Below are 12,335 nucleotides of genomic sequence, written 5' to 3'. Positions count from 1 at the left end.
CGTGTGAACATCGTGTGTATTGTGTCATACTCCTCAGAAGTCGAATTTAGAACTCGATCCAAGCACGTAGTACACTCTATCATTCTCAAAATTTAGTTTAGTTTTGAATCAGCACTAAAGTATATTCGTATTCAGCCATATATATGCTTATCAGTCAATGTCGTTTAATTCTTGCGATCATCACAAGTTTATATTAAGACGGCGTCATGTGGGAGAAACAATCGAATGAAATGACGTATCGGTATGAGTCAATGTTATTTAATGATTGCGGATTAACACAAGTCCCAAGTTCTTGAGCTAATGGGAAGACGTTAATTTTAAAAGAATACTATTTTCATTATTTTCTATAATTACTTTCTTTACTGTAGTTTTGATCGGGGGGGGGGGGGGGGGGGGGGGGGTACTCTTTTTTAAGTCCAAGTGGTCCACTAGGTGTTATCGGCGGTCGGTTAGGTACGTATAAATTAAGAGGAAATTATTTTCAATAATGAGCAATGATGGCAAAAAGCGCCAAAAACTAGACTTTCATATGAGTTTTGATCCCAATTTTCGTTTTGGGTTAACAAAACCTTTTTTAAACAGTTAGAAACTGATGTACTATGATAAAATGCCTGTTGAAGCGGTATTTTCAATTGTACAAAGAAGTTTTGTTGCATTTGTGTTAAAATGTTGCTTTGTCTGGCTCTTTTATAGAAAATATATGGGAAATTATAAAATAACTGTTATGAATGTCGCGTTCTGATTGGCTTGGAGCGCGTGCTTTATGAGAGCACATTGCATGCGCGCAATTTCCGTTGCGTCATTCCTATCTAAAATAACGGTTACTGTAATTTGTATTTCATAAAAGAAATAAAAAACTTGCTTGCTGTGCTGTGTGCCGTTATAAAGCCCTTGGGGATTGGTAGAACACTACTCAAGAAGTGTCCAGAAGCACTCAGCTACGCGTCGTGCTTTTCCTAACACTTCTCTCGTGTTCTGCCAACCCCCGCGTGCTTTATAAAATTTTTGCTTAATGGGTTAACACTTTGATTCCACTTTCATCGGTCATATCTTCATTTCCAAACAAATTAAACTTTCTGAATAACAAGATTTTAGCCTTGTACAACAGCCTTTCTTCAAGAAAATAGTTTTTGGCGCTCACTGCTTGGATACCCTTGACCTTCCACGTTTGGAACGCTGGTGCATAAACGTGTTTTATCCGATTGCAATTATTTTTTGCACATAAGTCACATAAAAATTGAATTAATGTTTGATGCAGTTTTTAAGGAGATAGGACGTCATAACACGTGATTATGATGAAATATTTGTTTTCGTTTAGAGAGCAATTTTAGCCTTGCAGAGCGTTCAACACTTAAATGCTTCGTACCACATAATTATATACTAGATGCCTCCATTTGTAGGGATTTTTGAAAAAATCTATCTAGTTAATTATGAGATATTTGAGTTTATTTAAATATAGTGCATAATCTACTTCAAAACTAAACAATGGATGAAATTAATATTTCAGAGCTATATATTCACAAAAGTCATTGCTCATTTAGTTTTACTCTGTATCTAGTTTTAAAAGAATATTTTGAAGGTAATCGACTTACGCGATTTTGTGGAAACGTATAGTGCAGTAGACGGGGTAAACATTTGATGCGCACTTTTCATCGTAGTTTTCTAGTCAATCTTACTAGATCTTCCATTATTCTAAAATTCACTGATAATTTCTCTCAAAACTACGTCAGGATAAGAATTAGAACTTAAACTAATATTACACAAAATTGACTATTGAACTCATTTAAAGCGATCTAAAGCGAACGGGAGATACAGAAAACATTGATCGTTTCCCAACGATTTTATGCTCTGATAATTCTATTGTTTGCTAAACTGTCATAACATTAAATTCTTTCGCACCATGCACGGTCTCATCTCGCTTGGCTGCTTTCCGAATTACTCCCGCCCCACGGGGAAGAAAATAAAAGTGAAGTTCCCGCGTCATCTTTTGAGCAGTTTATTTTAATGTCAACTGGATAATTCATATCTTTTGCAACAGAAATGTGTTCCCCGACAAAGAAATAGATTTAAGTGTTCAATATTTATTCCAGTTAGTACCAGCTTATTTGCTTCCCTTTTTGTTTGTCTTTTTCTTTTTCTGTCTTTTTCTTTATCATAGAATAGAATGAAAAGCCATTTTCCGATCGATGGCTTAGAAAAACATAATTATTAAATGCGATGAAAATCTTCGGTTGGGATTTACGAATTTGCAACGTCCCCTGTGATTGGTTAGGTTTAGGGGCGGGGTTGGGGAAAGGGCATTGTTTTCTATTGTCCTACAAGTGTGTAGGATCACATCTTCCAAATTCGTGAAGGACGACCCAAAATCTTACCGTCTTCGTCTCATCCATTATGACTACGTAAACTCACAGGAGGAGCTCACTCTGTCCCAGTCCCCAAAACGGAAAGGTGCAGTCCCCGGTCAGTCCCTGGGTTGCAGCCGAAGCTGTGAATTGAAGCGCTTTCCCCCGACCACCAGGGAACCAAATATATGTGAAAATAGGGTGAAATCCCCACTATATATGCCCCCGGGTATGCCTCAGGAAGGGGGGGGGGGGGGGGGTACGGGGGATGTCAAATGACTGGTGCATTAATGGAGCGGAATGGTTGGGAAACCTATTATATTGTTCTCGATTTTGTTCCATTGTTATATGATGTTGACCGTGCACAGAGAAGGAAAAGTTGCTCCGTTTGTTCATAGTATTCGGAAATATGAGTTTTTCTCCCTAAAAAAAACCTTTTAAAATATATATTATTTGTTAATTAATCCTATATGATTAATACAAATTATTCATTGATAAGAAAATTGCCTTATTTCATGCTTTCTTATTTATCATCTAGCAACTTAACTGTACATGTATCTGCGCGGAAATATTTATCCGCATAGTTTGTGGTCATCGTATGAACGTTTTCACTTTCAAAAAGTTCATACATGAAAATAATAAGGAAATGAGTATTTTTAGCCATACTTGCTTTGGTTCATTGTGCACCGTCAGTATCACGTGATGGTACGGATCAACATCAAACTCAAAACAATAGCTTTGTTCTATGGAGATTCCAAACCATTCCGCTCCATTAACTATGGTTTAAACATTAAAGTGGTACAAGCACCTACAGCACTTAAGGTTTAACCGGTTACGCGGACTTATAGGTCGTTCAGTCAGCCCATGACAATGCGGGCTATCGGCTTACAGTACAAACATACTATTTTTTTTTTTTAACTTTATATGGAAAATTCTTCTCTTAAATTCAAAATACTTCACATTCTCTCAGTCGTTCATTCGCTGTATCTACTGAATTAGGCTCACTGAGTTTTCCTATCCTGAATAAAAGTTTGTCAATTTTTTTATCTCGGAAACCCCAGTTTTATTTTTGTTTCTTTTCTCTCCCTCTCCCTCTTTTAATTGCTTTAGTTTACAAGTTTCCATTGGTTTTGTTATCTATTTGTCAAAAGTGTTTTTAACGCTAAGTTTAGTGTTCTTAAATAATCGATTCTTTTCTAAAAAACAATGGGAAAAAACCGCGTTGCCCTTTTTGGTGTATAGTTTACATGTTTCTATTTGATTTTCCTATCTTGTTTTTGCTTTTATTTACTTTTGCAGTGTTTTAACGTACGGTGTCATTTTGGTTTGTTCTAGTTCATAAAAATTGAATTAAAAAGAGCATGCACAGAGACCAGAATTAATTAAGAATTCAGTTAGTCTTTATCTATAACATTAGTACCGTCACTTTTGATATGGAAAAAATATTGTCCAAAACAAAATAACAAACTCACTCGTGGATTAGATTATCCTGTTCTTTATTACTAACAGTGTTTAGTCTGAGTCTGCGCTATACGTTTAGTCTGCGCGATCCCGTCGTATCACGAGTTACTAAGTAGGACAGCGACAATCAATTCTTAAGGCATATTCTGCTATACACAGATTAAGCTGATCTCCCAGTGCTATTCTCGAACGGTTATTGAACAATTGCACGTGGCTCAGTTGGCCAACGGCCAGATCACCCAGCCTCCACCGCAATCTAGTAAACACAACACTGCCTTTTTTTTCTTGGTTGGGCTCAGGTTTGAATTAATAGTATTTTGACTTTGGTGTACTTTTTTACGCTGACATGTTGGGCAGTTTTTCAGTTAAAGCCCGGAATCCTTCCAATATTGCTTAAGTGCTATTCAAAACCACCTAAGCCCACACGAGCATAGCCATTCTTTAAGACTGTACTGTCCTTAATCAGATATATAAACCTTGTAAAGAGCCTGTAGACTCGGTAATAAAACGACAATTGGTCTATACAATTTTAACAATAACCCACGTTTTCTATGCCTTGTAAGTTCTGTAAACAATAGCTAAAAGCCACTTCCATGGCTTCACGTGCAGATTCCCATGAAAGGAAAATACTAGGGAAATTGAAAAAATATATACATTGATCCATTTAAGACTTAATGGGAAAGAGTAAGGTCCTTACTTTTATTTTCTTAAATTATCTAAATAAGTGGTCTATACGCCATTTTTGACCTTTAAAGTGTTCTGACCTTGTCCTATTGTAAGCAAAAGCCCCATACAGAGACTGCCCACCTTTGATGGGCAGTATAGTATACAAAACTGATCAATGTGCTTTTCCTACACGCGAACTTTCTACAGATGAACCTCAAACACTGTCCGTCCCATTACCTACATATCATATATACATAGTTATGTACATTTGTCTTTACGCTCGATGCAAGCGTTCGATCTTTAAATCTAGGTTTAACTTAAACCAACAATAAGTGCCCCAGACGACACAGCTTTGACCATTTACTGAGACTTTTAGTCCATCATGAGTTTTAGCACATATCATCAGAATGGTTTTCAGTTGTTGATAGTTGGCGGTGTGATTACTGTGCGAAGCAAATATCAGCTTGTACCAAGTCACATGTTGGGCTTGTAAAACTAAAAGAGCCAAGGTCTCTGTAGGCTGTCTCCTGGTGAATCGTTGCAGGAACCATATTGTTATTTGTCGTCAGAATTCCTGATAGATATCGAATGTAATTTTGTGCTAGTTTAAGCAATTGTAACTTAGTGACCTTGCGGTCGTTTTTGGTGTCTGGTATAACCCTCCTCAGGGCTTCCATTGCACCATTTATGGATTGAATCCTCCTTCTTTCCCGGTCATTTGCTCTCAGTCGTCTCAAACGCACGTCCAAAGGAGGCGATTTTCTTGAATTTTTTTCAGAGTTAGCTAGCCTTTCCTCAATGTCAAACGCACTGTTTTTGGGCAAGACTGGTTGCACTGACGAAGAAGTGGGTGAAGTCTTCTCTACTGGACTTTGAGAGTGTAGAATGATGGAATTTAATCTTATGTCATCTGCATCGGGAACTTCAGCGCTTGTAAAGCTTTTCATTTCGTTGTCTTGTAAAAATCTGTGATGAATTGAAATGTCAAGAGTTATTTAAACAGTTTACCTTCTTAGTTTTCAAGAGCATTAAAGGGCTTACTATATGTAAACAAAAAAGAATTAAAAAATGTACCTTTCCGTTGATAAGTACAAAATTATATCATTCAACTCCAAATGTTTAAGTTTTGCGGTAAACAAAGTCAGTAAACGTTCATGAGGAATTCAGTAAAGATATATTAAGGTTTGAAGATAGTTACTATCGCTCTTGCTTTACTTACTACTGCAGCACGGAAGAAGGACGATAACAACATAAACGTATCGCTTTGAATTCTATTGGCTAGGCGATCATCACGTGACTTGACTTTTTTAAAAGGCCAAGGTTTATTTCATACAGAAATGTGGCTTTTCTTTTTTAATGACCAATGCTCAATGAAAACTAGAATACTAGGTGATGTCCTGCAGGGCGATTTCAATGTGCGAGCAAGCCTTTAGGACCGCTTGGCACATGAGTAGTGATCATGGAAATTAACTGCTGCCGTAAGGTTAAAAGTTGATAAATACCCAACGCAACGGCTAAACTCTAGAGATCTCAAGTATGCGATAAAACCTAAAAGGCTAACTATTATCAATGCTGTTAGTAATTGATCGAATCGATTAATCCGGTGTGATGAAGAAAAAAACCTAAATATCTTTCAAGAATTCTGATTGAAACAAAAGTAACTTTCAAAGGGCAATCAATTGAAATCGTATCACAGGATGATTGATAAATCAATCAATAAACGCGCTATAATTCATATAATTTATATATCTAAATGTTAACACTTGTGCAAATCCAGCCTTAGTTTGTTATGATTGTGACGTCACAGCGTCGCCGGCAGGTGGCAATCTCTTCGCTGATTGGCTGACAGCTCAAACTAAATCTAATGCAGCTTTTCCCACGAAAGGAGAATAGGAATGCTCTTAACGACACATGGCGCTAACAATGAGTTTTGATCTTAGCTGACATGTGTGAGCTTGGTTGGAAAATGCGAAGGTCAAAAAACAATGCTATATAGAACACTGACATGATTCGGGCTTTCTTATTCATCGGGTGGCAAATTCGAAGAATCAACCTGATTATTCTAACCCCCTAAAAAGAAAGCTTAAAGGTCTTAGATAGGTCAGCGAAGGTTATTTACTAAGTAATACTTTTTTTTTGTTACGGAAAAGGCTGGCTCTGCCAGTTATTAAGAGACGATCACTGTCGACATACCTATAGCTTGTTAGTTCATTCCGATCCTGTAACTGATCAGTTGCTATGGTCGTAGCTAGTAAATCTACGAATCAAACATTGTTTGCGCATCGTACAGTAACTGCCTCTACAGCTGTCTTAGATGTCTTTTGTATCGCAAGTCATTTTTGCGGATGCAGTTCCGAAGCCACTTATCTAGTTGTTTGACAGCGGTGAAAATGGACATTATACATTTACTAGATACATTTACTAATGTTTTTATCATGGAGAAATAATTTTGTGTGCAAAATGATGTTTTATTGGTTAGAATATGAGGTTTAATTAACTGACCGGAAAAATGATCGTTGAGTAACAAGCTTTGGACCTTGCTGCCGTATCATAACTGAGCACATGGAATAAATCTAAACTAACCAAGCATTAGACGGTGTAAATCGATAGCTCGTGTTTTTTGACTCCCCATACGTTCAGCAACCTCTTTTCCCCCTAATTTCAGGATTTAATAAACTTCTTATCAGACCAATAATGAATATACTACAAAAAGATTTAAACAATGAGACAAATGAATATCAAGGAATTTCACGCAAGTAGATTCCCTCATAAGTACGTAAGTTGATTAGTGAGAAACGACACCCTGGGTTAGAAATCGTTTAAAACACACTAAAATCAGTATAGGTTATTCTGTAATGCACGAAGTAAACAGAACTGACCAAAAACGACTCCTTTCGCTACGGTAGAACTCTCGAAAGTCAGCGGTGGAAATAAGGTTTAGAGAAGATCAGATTTTAGTTATTATAAAAAGAAGTTAATGTAATGAGACCGAGCTGTATAGATTTATGGAAAAAGACAACTTTCAATAATTGACGTAAATCATTTTAAATTTAAAAAAGTCCTTTTATAATATATATATATATATATATATATATATATATTAACTTTAAGCCCTCGTTTCATGATAAAATTGGAATTTAGGTGATATAATTTCATTTTGCGAAGGGAGAAAAATCGGACTGAAAACTAACGAAGTTCTTACTTGAACCAAAAGGTGAGTGATGCATGCTAAAGCTTTTTATTCCCCAATATCTAAGAATCTCTACCATTACTTAGCTGTAGTTTAACCAGATCAACAAAACATAAACTTTACTGTAACTAGTTTTCCATCGTGAAAACTCAATCTTTAGGAATAAAAAATAATAATTCTGAATCCTTCCCTTTTTTTGCAACTCAGTGAAGTAATTTCGAAATATGTATTGAAACATATATTTGTAATTTCCTAACTTCTCAACGTTTAATATTTAGGAATAGAAAAATTTGATAGTATCAATATTTCTGGGGCGTCTCTTGATCGGAGCTCGAATTAAATGGGCGTGGACTGAAGGTTACAGATCAACAAATAGTTTTCTTCGGCGACAAAGATTTTTGACCGCATTTTCGATATTATCATCAATAGTTCGCAAAATACGCCAAATTACTAATAGTCTAGTATAAATTGATAGTACCTTGTCCGCAAGGGTTAATGCCATATTGACCTTATTCAGTTTTCGACTAGTATTCGATGGCAACTGAACAGCTCAAGTATTCGAAACGTATATGTAATGTCAGTGCATCAAATTCTATACTCAAAATGTTTTTGAAAAGATTATTAAATTGCTTAAAGATGCATGTTAAGCAGGATGGTGTCTATAATTTTTTTTTTTTTTCGAAATAATATAATATAATTTAGTTTAATTTAGTTTGAAAACTATAAAGGAAATAAAAACATAACTTGTGCTTTAGTAGTAAAAAAACCCTTAACTAATTCTAATGATTGTGGATTCTATCACTCAAAGATTTCTTTAATAGTTTTTGCAATTTTTCCAAAACTTGAATCCAAATTAAAAATACTAAAAGTTTTTACCTGTTTTCTTCTGTTCTATAAAATCCTTCAGGAATCTTTGGGTAGTTTTGCTGATTTGTTTGTCTTTGATCGACTGATGCTACTGCAGTCATTGCAGCCAGGTATTTATAGTGGCATGCATGTGTTGCATTATCAGAAGACAATACCATGCATTACATTGAAAAACTAACTTTGTTGCATAGGGTTACAGTAAAAAGGTGATAATAAGTTTCACGCGAATACACTTGATTGAGCAATCTTAGTCATTGTCCAAGCCTGTTACCTAGCTGGACATTAGAAATTGCCTGGAAAATCTAGATAAGAATAAAATTTCTTAAATTCTATATCAAAAAGATAATACAACAATAAAATAGTCATATTGGCTGCTTTACCTAGCGTTTGTATAAAACACCAGTCCAAAATCAACAGAATTAATTATAAAATTCGTTTTACCTTTCGAATACTTATTTATTTTCCTTGATAGGAAACAATTCGAATTTCCTTTTAGCCTGGTGTGTCACAGGCGACGCAAACCGACGTAAACACGAGCGTAAGCCTACACAATAAATTCTTATACGCGTTTGCCTTTGAGCTTGCGTCGCTTCTTTTAGTATATAGTCAGAACTAAGAATTGCGTCGGCTTGCGTTGCCGGGGCCCGGATAGTGAGAACCAGACTTTAGTGGTTTTCAGTTAAAGGAGCTCTAGTTGCTCTAGTATACCAGAGGGGAAAAACTGAAACTCCTTTACTTGGAAAATGTATTTTAGTTTACTGCTTTTAAAATATCTAACGTCTCAGTATCGTCCAAACTGATTGATAATATTTTTTTAAATTTTCTTTCTTTTCTTTCTTTCTTTTTTTTCCCCAGAAAGATAATTACACTGGTCAATCCTAAACCTTAATTTCACAAATCTCTAAAATAAGATGTTACATTTACTCACGACAAATAAGAAGAATTATTTAAATTAATTGCACACAATCAAGTCTATTCAACATGACGGCCATTGTTAAGACAGTGATGATATCCAAAGAATATTATATTCGAAAAGAAACAAAAAACAAAAACAAAAGGTTGAAAAAACAATAAGGTTTGAATACTAACCAAGTAGACTAGTCCACGTGCATGCATGGTTATTGTGGATATCTATTTAAATTGCTATGATTACACGCAGCGTATACTGGAATGCATATAGTGCGACATGCATGCCGTACGTACACTATTGTTCGCATTGGGACTGACCAGCAACCTGATATAGTTGCTAAGAGTAGCCGGCGATGACTTGTTAACTTCTTTAAGGAGCCGAATTCAACTTAATCATCGGGAGGCCATTACAGTTCTTTGAATAGTAATGATAAAAGGGTAAATTATACACCGTGAAAAGATGAAAAAAACTGACGTTCTCTTTTACTCCGACGTCAGTAAGTTTGTTCATCTTTTCACGGTGTATAATTTACCCTTTTATCATTACTGTTTCATTAGAAACACCGATGCAGCTCACACTAGTTTTTAGCTAGTTACCTCTTCTAGTTCTTTGAATAGTAATGAAATTTATTTTTTTGATTCGACTTTTTTGTATCTTCTGGAACAGAGATTGCATGGTTAAATATCAATAAATAATATTGAACCATGCAATCTCGCTACATTTCTTACTGAGACTGATGCCGCGAGCACAGTATATGGCAATGGAAATAATTGTTTAAAAAGTAAGGCACTTTTATTTTAATGTGGTTCATTCTTTAACTTTGTGGATAAAAAGACCTGCATAATGGTATATCGGCCACACGGGGGGTTAAAACAGTGAGCACTGTGAAGTCGAATTTGGGTCTAAAACGTTTTGAGACTGAGACAACGAAAAGATATTAAAACTATCATTTGAAAATAAATCAAGTTTATATATAATTGTTTGTAGAGGCTTGATAAGCCTGATTTCCACTGATTTGAGGTTTTTACGTGGCTGTTTTTGACAACCAATTGAGTTCAAAACCAACAACTTCAAGGTAACAAAGGCAGGTTTTGTCAAGACAACACACACACACACACAAAAACACCTTAAAAACAAAACTGTGTCTTTGGCTGTAAGAAGTCGTCGTAACCACTGGAGTTTAATAGAATCCCTCGAGCACTAAACACTGTGAAATACTGCAAAGTATTTAGCTCCGAGGATTTTAAGGTATTGATAAATTTTTTTGGACGACTATAAATGATGAAACTAGAGTTATTTGACAAGAAATCACCTGTATTGTCGGTTCTCCAAGCCGATCAGTAGAGTTCCCAAGAGAGGCCGCCTTTTGAATACTAAATTTTGATAGCACCTAATTGTTACAAAACATTTTAAGACCACGAGGATGTGAAAAACAATACTAACTGTTGAAAAGAAGTCACTTTGGTCGTAGTTTGAATTTTTACTCAATTTGTTGAACAAAATACCATTTCATACAATTAATTTAATATGCTGATAGTTACTATATATTAAGAGTCTGAAGAAAGAGTCCCGAGAAAAGTACCACCATTGAGAGTTTTAAAATGATTTAGAGACCATGAGCTATTATAATAAGTGATTTAAAAAAACGACCAAGCACTTTCAAAAATGTATTAGAATATTCGAAAATTAAAGATTTAGAAACTTTTAAACTTTCAATTATTTAAGGTGCACTTTAAAAAACGTTTTCTATTTATCTAGCGCACATTATATTCTGGGTCCATGTAAGAATGTTCGTGATAACTGTTTTTTTTTTCTTTTTCTTTTTCTTTTTTTTTTTTTTTTTACCAAGTTGAAAAATATTTTTAAAATGAAGTATCCTAGTTCGGGAACTGCCTCTGATCTGATTTTTAAGTCGGGGCGCGGTTAGCTCATACAACAAACTGGAATCGTTTAGGATGATGTTTTTGCGGATGGGCGACGCAAATTTTCAAACAATTCTTGAATCAAGCTTTGGTGAGACACAAATATCGACTCTATCACATGCGATCCCGAGTCAAGGAATCAAGGTGAGTGCTAATCAGCACTATACTACGGCACGGCAATACATTGCACGGTCAAACTTATGTATTATTAGGTTCAAAATTCTTCTCCAGATTTAGTTTAATCATACAGTCCAGTTGTAACCTTTTCGTCACTTGAGCATGACAAGTCACTTTTCAAAGTAGTATCAAAGTATTCGGTTCTCAAAAACATTGCTAAATGCATTCAACACTTGTCTACGCCCTAGGATGTATCACTACACATATCTTAAATCCTATTCACCCACACATAGATGTTTTATTAATCAGTTTCAGTTTCTGATTATTAAACTCTTATAGATATTGTGGATTTCAGCTTACGAGTTTCATACTGAAATATTTAATATGAAATACTATTTGAATTAAATAACGATGATTTCGTGAGATTGCTAATAATTTTGGATCCTCTTCATTGAATCATAGTTAATACTATTATGGAGCAAGATCGATCAGTTTACTATATAAATGCTCAGCCAGCTTTGTCATTTAATATCTTTGCCTTCATTACCAGACGTTGGCCTCTTCAACTGTAAATTGGCTAGCAAATTTAACACTTAAAGTTAAACCTTTTCAATGCAACAGTATGCTTGTTAGTTGCCAATACAAAATGGCATTGGTCTGTCAACTGTTTTGTTTAGTTGCTATGTAAGAAACAGCAGTACTGCTAGTTCCACGATGAAATTTTAGAAACCAGATTCAAATTGGCATAACTTTTAAATTCCATTCAATAACTCTTTGTTCTTAGGTCCAGTCCACATGTATCCGGAAATTTTTTTAAACGGCACTTTTTTTTATTCTTTTTTTTCCATTATTGTTTGCAC

The sequence above is a fragment of the Actinia tenebrosa genome, unplaced genomic scaffold (genome assembly GCF_029948245.1).
Source record: "Actinia tenebrosa isolate PJP-AT-01 unplaced genomic scaffold, QUT_ActTen_1.0 PGA_scaffold2__45_contigs__length_23673736, whole genome shotgun sequence".
NCBI classification, from domain to species: domain Eukaryota; kingdom Metazoa; phylum Cnidaria; class Anthozoa; order Actiniaria; family Actiniidae; genus Actinia; species Actinia tenebrosa.
The sequence above is the reverse complement of the archived record's forward strand: the minus strand, read 5'-3'. Positions refer to the sequence as shown.